The following is a 9,097-nucleotide window of genomic DNA, read 5'->3' as shown; positions in this document are numbered from 1 at the left end:
AAAGGGGATAAGAAGGTGAGCAATCAGGGAAATATAACCATGAAAGAAAGGCACAGAGAAATGTATCATTGCTGGCTTTGCAGGTGGAGGAAGGGTCAGGAGCCAAGGAGTGTAGATGGTCCTAGACACTGGACGGGGCAAGGAAATAGATTCTTCTCTAGAGCCTCCACAAGGAACACAGCTCTGCCAACACCTTAATTTTAGCCCTCCGAGACCTGTATCAGACTTCTGACCTTCAGAACTGTTATATAATAAATGTGTGTTGTTGAAAACCACAAAGTTTTGATAATTGGCAGCAATGGAAAACGAATACAGCCCTCTGTCCTTAAGAGTTTACCAAAGCAAAAATGGTCTCCCTTTCTCTTCTCTGGCACTATATTTTGACTGCCTCAGAAGAAAAATGGAATGATTATAAATATTTTCTGTGACCACATCTGGTAGAAAATATAGACTTTATTGTAACATTCACGTTCACAAACTGAATTATAGTCTTTGTCTCCTAGGAGATATTACCATTTGGAGGTGGGAAGAAAAATCTCCTCTTTGCAAATGTAAAGCTCACATTGTGGAATGGCTGTTGCTGTGCTTTCTAACTCCTAATATCGGACCTTTTCGCATTGTTGTTCCAGTTTCTCATTCCCCGGGAAGTTTTGCAGATTTCCCCAGCCACATTTCCTTTCTCCATTCTCTTCATGTCTGTGGTACTGGGCTTTTAACATCCTTCCATGGTTACAATCTGCTTGAGGGAGGGAAATTATTCTCATAGTTGTGTTCCTAACATCTTAAAAAGAGCTTCTCAGGTAGGGGACGCTCAGTCACTCTGGTAGCTACCTGAATGCCTTTTGATCTTAGTGTGCGCATATAGAATTGTCTTTTGCCTTTCACGGGTCTGCCTTGTCTTACTGGGAAGATTATTGGATCTCAGAGCATCCGGACTACCTCTCACCTTCTGTTCTTACACAGCAGTGACCAAATAGTAAGTTGGGCTCCAAACTCTGCCCTGTGAGCTGGGGAAAGGGCACTCAATGCTCCCTGAATTCCAAGATCTATTATGCTGCTGCAGCCAAAACAGGAAATAAATAATGCTGGACATCATCAGGAGAGGATTTGAAACAGCTTTCCTCTGTGGCATTGCAGTGTTCCAGGACTTAATTATATGAACTGAGCCTACCTTGCCTTCTCATCTCTGGAGGCTCTTCACTTCGTTCTGCTCATGTCATCACTCCTGTGTGCCTCACACCCAAACAGTATAGACTCTGCAAACTTCGGTATCCCTCTTTCTGACTCTTACCCCTTGTTCTTCTGGCTCTTTAATGTCCTTATTCTCACGACTCTTTTTGGAGGTTATCCTCAAATCTGTCAGCTCCTTCCTTGACTCATGTCTATACCAAAACTAGATCCTGTTGTTGATTGCACACATGTCTCACATAGGGCATTCTTACTTCCCTTGCTCTGCATTACCTGCACACATAGAAATCCCAGCCTAGAACCACTGCACAGTGTGCCTTTTCTTCTGTCCAGGCAGCGAGTGCTGCTTGAGGAAATCACAGCTAAGCAGACAAGTATGACAGACATACTCTCCGTAACCTCAGTTTATCTTTTGTCAGCAGCTTTTGCTAGTTTGTCACTGCATGGCCCAAACCTTTATCACCGTCCTCAATGATCATGGCCACCTGTTGTTCCTCCCATTGTTAGCATATAGCCTTGATTTCTTTTTTGACTCACATTTTTATTGAACTGCCTGCTAATTGTCAACATCCCACCTATCCTGACTTCCAGGAGGTAGGAGAAAATGAAGCATCCTTCTTCCTTTACAAGCCTGATGCCTTCATCAGAGATTTGACCCCATCCTTTCCGCCTTCTCTTTCCTCTAGTTTCAACTCCCTTGTCTATTAATTGCTTCCTCTGTTTTTAGTCTGCACTCTGACCCCACCACCTCTTCTGCCTGCCCTTTCTCTTCCTTCTCCACTTCCAAACTTTTCATTCCTATTGTGGAATTTGTCTGCTGTTTCCACTAGTGTATTGAAACTGATCTCCTCAAATTATTAGTGAAGGCTTATCTAACCAATCCAAAACCTTTCAATCCTTAGCTTATGTAACTCTATTTTGATCTACCCATCCTTGACATTTTACATATCTTAGATCTCTTTATCTGGTGGTTCTCTGCCTCCTTTTTGGGTTTCTCTTTCATTTGCTTCCTAAATGTTGATTTTTCTCTATAATCCAGGTCCTACCGTTTATTTTACTCTTCAAGTTCTCTTTGGTTGGTTTTATGCCATGGTTTCATCTGATAATACCATTATGTGGCACTATTGAATATTACTGTTTCTTAGTAAGCTTTATATGAAATATGTCACAGGGTTGTTGATAGGAACATATGATCCCCCTTAGACTCCTTTATTCATGTGTTTACTTCACCTATATCTTATAGGAGAATATAGTTACTCTTAAATATGCGCCAAAAGACCATCCTCCTCCCGAAAAGCTTGTCCTGTTTGAGTATATAGCCAGGCAGCTTGAATGGATTCAGATAGAATACAAATGTGGAAGGCAGATGATGTACATCTGGATAACCCTCACATTTAAATACAGCCTCCTAGATGCCACTTCCCTGTGGCTTACTCACTGTGTTCATGTGGCCTACTCACTATGTTCAAAACCAATCACATCATTTCTCCAGTACCTAACCCTTCTGATACTGTTCTCCATTTAGTCACACAGAAACCTGAGAGTCATGTGAATCCGCTAGCCCTTTCTCACACCCACATTCAGTCAAATTCCAGGACATACTGACCCTACCCAAATCTACCTGTTCTCCATTTCTACCATCATGGCCCTAATTTGTGTTCCCAAATCTTCTGGATTAAAGTATTAGCCTACTACCTGGGTTTTTTTTTTTTTTTTTTGCTACCATTATATCTTCCTGTAGTCCATTACACAGCTACCCCTAGAAGAGCACTTTGAAGACACTAATATTGTTTCCTGGCTTACAACATTTAGGACAGAGTCCACATTTCTGAGAATGGCATTCTTGACTGGCTGTGACCTAGATCTGGCTTTGCACACCTCTGGCCCTGTTTCTTTTTGTTCTCTGGCCTAAACTATATGCGCTAGAAGTATTGAACTTCTTCCCCTTACACATAATCTTCTTAGGCACTGCCTTTGCTCACGATGTTCCCCAACCTCCCTTACGTACCAAACCAGCTCTGACACTGAGCCCGTTCCTCCCTGAAACCATTAGGCTGTGTTAGAAACCACCTTCTATGCTCCCATGAGCCCTTGTCCATTGCTGTTATTATAGCAGTAGTCAAACTCTACTGTAAATGTGTGTTTTTAGTTTCTTCAACTAGCCTCAGCTGCTTGAGGTAAGGGATAAATACCTTATTCACATTTCTATCCTTAGGGCCTGGTACAGAGCTAGAAACATAAGTGTTCGGTAAAGATTTATTAAAATGGCAGAAGTTCCAAATCTATAACACTAAGATAGTTATTAACTTACCAGGTGTTCCTTAAAATAAACAAAACTTCTTCCAGTATCCCTGCTCTGAGAATGACTGATACTTTAGAGAAGTCAGTTTTGGCCAGTCACATAAAAGGATCCTTTGTGATGGATCTGAATACCTCAAGAATGGTAGAAACCTAGAATTAAATAAATAATGGTTTACATTTGTGTTTCTCAACCTTGGCTATACATTCATTTGTACCAAGTGGAGCTCTTAAAAAAAAAAAAATCCTTAACCCCGTCTCAGATAATTAAATCAGAATCTCTTGGTATGGGACCCAGGTATCAATAAATGCCAGACATACTTAGCAATTCCAGTGTGCAGCCAGAGTTTAAAACCACTGGGTTAGATAAAGGTTTGAGTGAGTTATCTAGAAGTAGTTGCTAAGGGAGATTAGAATTGAGTGAGACCTAACCCAAGCTATTTATAATTATGGTAGTTATTAGAATGGACCTTATGTGTCTGTCTAAACCAGAAGCCTTACTATAGTTTTTTTTTTTTTAATGAGATCCTATTGAAAATTTATTAGTGACCAGAAATTTTGAGACCCTGTCAAAAAAAAAAAAAAAAAAAATTAGCCGGGTACAGTGGCTCTTACCTGTAGTTCTAGATGCTTGGGAGGATCACTTGAGCCCGGGAGTTTGAGGCCACAGTAACCTCCCTAGGATGCCAGTACTATTTCCAGATATGTCATTTGATTAACAGTATCTTACTATATTGACTTGTAACTGACTTCTTTTTTTTTTTTTGAGACGGAGTCTTGCTCTGTCGCCCAGGCTGGAGTGCAGTGGCGCAATCTTGGCTCACTGCAAGCTCCGCCTCCTGGGTTCACGCCATTCTCCTGCCTCAGCCTCTCTGAGTAGCTGGGACTACAGGCGCCTGCCACCATGCCCGGCTAATTTTTTGTATTTTTAGTAGAGACGGGGTTTCACCGTGGTCTCGATCTCCTGACCTCGTGATCCGCCCACCTCGGCCTCCCAAAGTGCTGGGATTACAAGCGAGCCACCGCGCCTGGCCGTAACTGACTTCTTTGTGACTCCACACATATGTCCTAATCCTGCCCTGTGCCACAACTCAGAATAAATATTCCGAGGATGGGATGTGCAAATGTGTGAAAACTATTTTCTTGCTTCCTGTAAGTAATTTTTTTCGGGCTGAATGTTTCCAGTTACTTCAGCCTTTGCTTATCTTGAAAAGCAAGCTCTATGAGGGAAGGACCCATGTCTGAATGGCTACTACTCTATTCTCAGCCCCTAGAATAGTACTTGGCATATTGTAAGTATTCAGTTAATGTCTGGTGTAAAAAGGGATGAATAAAGGAACCATCTGGGTTCATTCACCTCTTTATCCTGCTAACTATGGCATTCTGACTCCTTAAAAGGAAGCTTGTACTCCTGTGATAACATCCATACAAAGTACATATAGCATCTACTTGTATATCTTAATTTCCTCAAATAGTATGTCATTGCCTTTATTGTCAGCTAAAATTTGTAACTGATCCTTACTTATATTGCTGGTGAAAGGATTAAAAACAGGGTAAGGACAGAGACCTGTACCTGATGTCAGAGACTTCTCTCCATAAGTCTCTAATTGTGGATCTCTCTTGCTGTACTTTAATTCAGTCATTGTTGCTGCTGCTTTTGGTGGCTGTGGGAGCAAAGAGTAAGAAACACTAAAACTTCCTGGAGAAATTAGGTAATGACATAAGAAGGGATAATGTTTGATCTTGCAACATGGGTAAGGTTTTACCAAGAGACAAGAAAAGGAAGAACATATCTGGCATAGGAATAGCATAGATAAAGATGTTCAGGCAACTCAAGTGGTTCAGCATGGTTATAGGGAAATGTGTTACTTTGATAAAACATTTAGGGCTTAGGGAGGTAGAAAAGCCACAATCACAGAGGATCCTAAATCTATGCCAAAGACTTTGTCCATTTTTCTATACGTACTTGGAGATCAAAAGGGAATTTTAAACAGGGAGTGAAACTTTTGTGTTTTACAGAGATGATGTTGCTGCAAACACTCATTGGAGTGAGAGAGACCAAAGGCAAAGAAGTCAAGTAGGAGGTCTCTAGGTCAAGAATTATGAGGGCCTGAATCAGGGTCACGGCAGTAGGAGTTGGTGGAAGACATTTAAGAGAGGGAATTTACAGGTTGTTGTGACTGATTGGATGTTAAAAAGAAACTCTAGAAAGACACTTGCTGATTGGGCGCAGTGGCTTACATCTGTACTTTGAGCACTTTGAGAGGCCCAGCACTTTAGGAGGCCAAGGCATGAGGACTGCTTGAGGCTAGGAGTTCTAGACTAGCCTGGGCAACATAATGAGACCCCTATCTCTGCAAAAAAATTTTTTTTAATTAGCCAGGCTGGGCATGGTGGCTCACACCTGTAATCCCAGCACTTTGGATTGCTTGAGCCCAAGACTTTGAAACCAGCCTGGGCAACATAGTGAGACCCTGTCTCTACAAAAATTTAAAGATTAACTGGGCGTGATGGCATGTGCCTGTGGTCCCAGATACTCAGGAGGCTGAGGCGGGAGGATCACTTGAGCCCAGGAGGTCAAGCCTGCAGTGAGCTGTGCTCGTGCCACTGTACTCCAGCCTGGATGATGGAGTAAAACCCTGTCTCAAAAAAAAAAAAAAAAAAAAAAAACCAGGTGCAGTAGCTCACACCTGTAGTTCTATCTACTTGGGAGGCTGAGGAGGGAGGATCACTTGAGCCCAAGAGTTTGAGGCTATGGTAAGCTATGATCATGCCACCACACTCTGGCCTAGGTGACAAGAATGAGGCCTCGACTAAAAAAAAGAAAAGAAAGACACTTGTGTTACTGGGTCACTAGACGTCTTTTTTTTTTTTTAATCTTACCATCTGTCAGGCACTATTCTATGTTTTACAAATACTAACTCATTTAATTCCCACAATAACCCTATGAGGTCAATACTATTTTATCCCTCTTGGTCTTGAAAACCACTGTTTAATGTATTTTGTCTGTTTTGTTGTTGTTGGGGCAAGAGGTTAATTCTGTTGTCTCGTATTCCATTTTGGCTGGAAGCAGAAGTTTATAAACATTGCATTTTAAATTTGTTTTAAATTTAGATTTTTTTAATTTCCATTTTTTGAATACTAAATTTGACTATTTCCTATATGTTTACATTTGCATTTCTTTTGTACTTTGTTCCTGTATATTGTTTGCTGTGTCTTCTGAAGATTTAAGGGTTTCGTTTTCAATTTTATGCACGATCACATAAGTAAAAGCAATATGGCTTCTGTAAGAGAGCATCTTACAGCAGGAGAATTCTGGAGATCTGCAAAGGTTCTCCCGCAAGTATTCAGCAGAGAACAGATCAGTACATACATGTGAGGAAACTACTTGAGCCAGGGAAAGAGTCCTCTAAAGGATTATTGGGAACAGTATCTGTTGTTCACATAGGGCTGAGAAGAGTGTCTATTCCCACCAGCCAGACTGGAAAACTCTTCCAATTCCTGGAGCATTGGATAGGTCGTGTCTACCCGATCAGTATCTATCAAGAAGGTCTTGCTTCACTAATGGGGGATAATTAGCCCTATACTAGGCACTGCTAAATCTATCTAGCAAATTGTAAAAGAAAGACCCAAAAGGATCAAACTGTTTCCAAGTAACCTAACTGCATCCTCAAACAAAGCTTAAGGAAATTTATAGTAATATAAAAATGCCCAGCATCCAATACAATAACATTCACAGTATCTGACATCCACTCAAATTCACTAAGCATGCAAAGAGATGAAAACATGGCCCATAGTGAGGATGGTAATAATGATTTGAAACTCATCCAAACTTAACATAGATATTACTATTAGCAGAGGAGGATAGTAAAACATTAGTTATAACTGTATTTCGTATAGCTAAGAAGGTAAGTACAGCAATAGAAAGTATTAAAAAAAATTGAGATTCTAGGGAGAAAACCTATATTGTCTGAAATGAAAATAAACCAGGTTAACAGCAGATTAGATTTCCAGAAGAAAAGTTGGGTGAACTTGAAGGCATAGAAGTAAAACTATCCAAAATGAAATGCAGAGAGAAAAAAAGAAACCAGAAAAAAAATGAAAAGAACTTGAGTAAGCTGTGGATAGATAGCATCAGGTAGCCTATCATATGAGTAATTGGAGTCCCTGAAGAAGAGAGTAAAGGAGAGATGGAGAAATATATGAAGAAATAACGGCTGGAAATGTCAAAACTTAATGAAACTATAAACTCGCAAATTCAAGAAGCTCAAGGAACTCTAAACACCAGAAACATGAAAAGTATACCAAGGAAAATAATAATCAGATTACTCAAATCAATAAAAGGGAAAATCTCAAAAGCAGCCAGAAGGAAAATACATGCTATATACAGAGGAATAAGGGATTACATTGTATTTCTTACCAGAAATAAGACATCTAAGAAGAGTGGAACTATATCTACAAAGTACTGAAAGAAAAAAATAACTGTCTACCTATTAAATAGAATTACACATTCAGGAAAAAACATCTTTCAACAACAAAGGTAACTCAACTTATAGCATGGGAGAAACAGGCCAGGTGCGGTGGCTCATGCCTGTAATCCTAGCACTGGGAGGCCGAGGCAGGCAGATCACCTGAGGTCAGGAGTTCGAGACCAGCCTGGCCAACATGGTGAAACCCCGTCTCTACTAAAAAATACAAAAAATTAGCTTTGCATGCCTGTAGTCCTTGCTACAGGCTGAGGCACAAGAATTGCTTGAACCCGGGAGGTGGAGGTTGCAGTGAACCGAGATCGTGCCACTGCACTCCAACCTGGGTGACAGAGTGAGACTCTGTCTCCAAAAAAAAGAAAAAAAAAAAAGAGTTGGAGAAACTATTTGCAAGTCATGTATCTGATAAGGGTTTAATATTTAGAATATACAAAGAACTCCTACAACTCAACAGTACACACAGCCCAATTGTAAACATGGGCAAAGGACTTGACATTTCTGTAAACAAGATATACAAATCGCTAGTAAGTACATGAAAATATGCTCAACATCATCAATCATTAGGGAAATGTAAAAACTACAATGAGATGTCACTTCATCCTAACTAGGATGGCTATAATTAAAAAAAAATAGAATAACAAGTATTTGGCAAGGATGTAGAGAAATTAGAATATGCATATATATTCCTAGTGTGAATGTAAAAATAATGCAGCCACTATGGAAAACAGTTTGATGGTTCCTCAAAAAGCTAAACATAAAACCATATGACCCAGCTGTTTCAGTCCTAGGTGTACACCCAAAGGAATTGAATGTAGGAACTCAAACAGGTACTTGTATGCCAGTGGTCATGGCAGTGTTATTCATAATAACCAAAAGATGGAAACAACGCAAGTGTTCATCAGCAGATGAGTGGGTAACAAAATGTAGTCTCTACACAATGGAATATTTGAAAAGAGTCATTAAAAAAGAGTGAGGTTTTGATACATGTTAAAACATAGATGAACCTTGAAAAATGTATACTCAGTGAAATAAGCCAGACTCAAAAGGGCAAATATTGTATGATTCCACTTATATGACCTAAGTAGAATAGACAAATTCATAGAGACAGAACGTAGATTAGGGGC

This window comes from Hylobates moloch, unplaced genomic scaffold (assembly GCF_009828535.3).
Source record: "Hylobates moloch isolate HMO894 unplaced genomic scaffold, HMol_V3 SCAFFOLD_12, whole genome shotgun sequence".
Taxonomy (NCBI): domain Eukaryota; kingdom Metazoa; phylum Chordata; class Mammalia; order Primates; family Hylobatidae; genus Hylobates; species Hylobates moloch.
Note: the sequence above shows the minus strand (reverse complement) of the source record.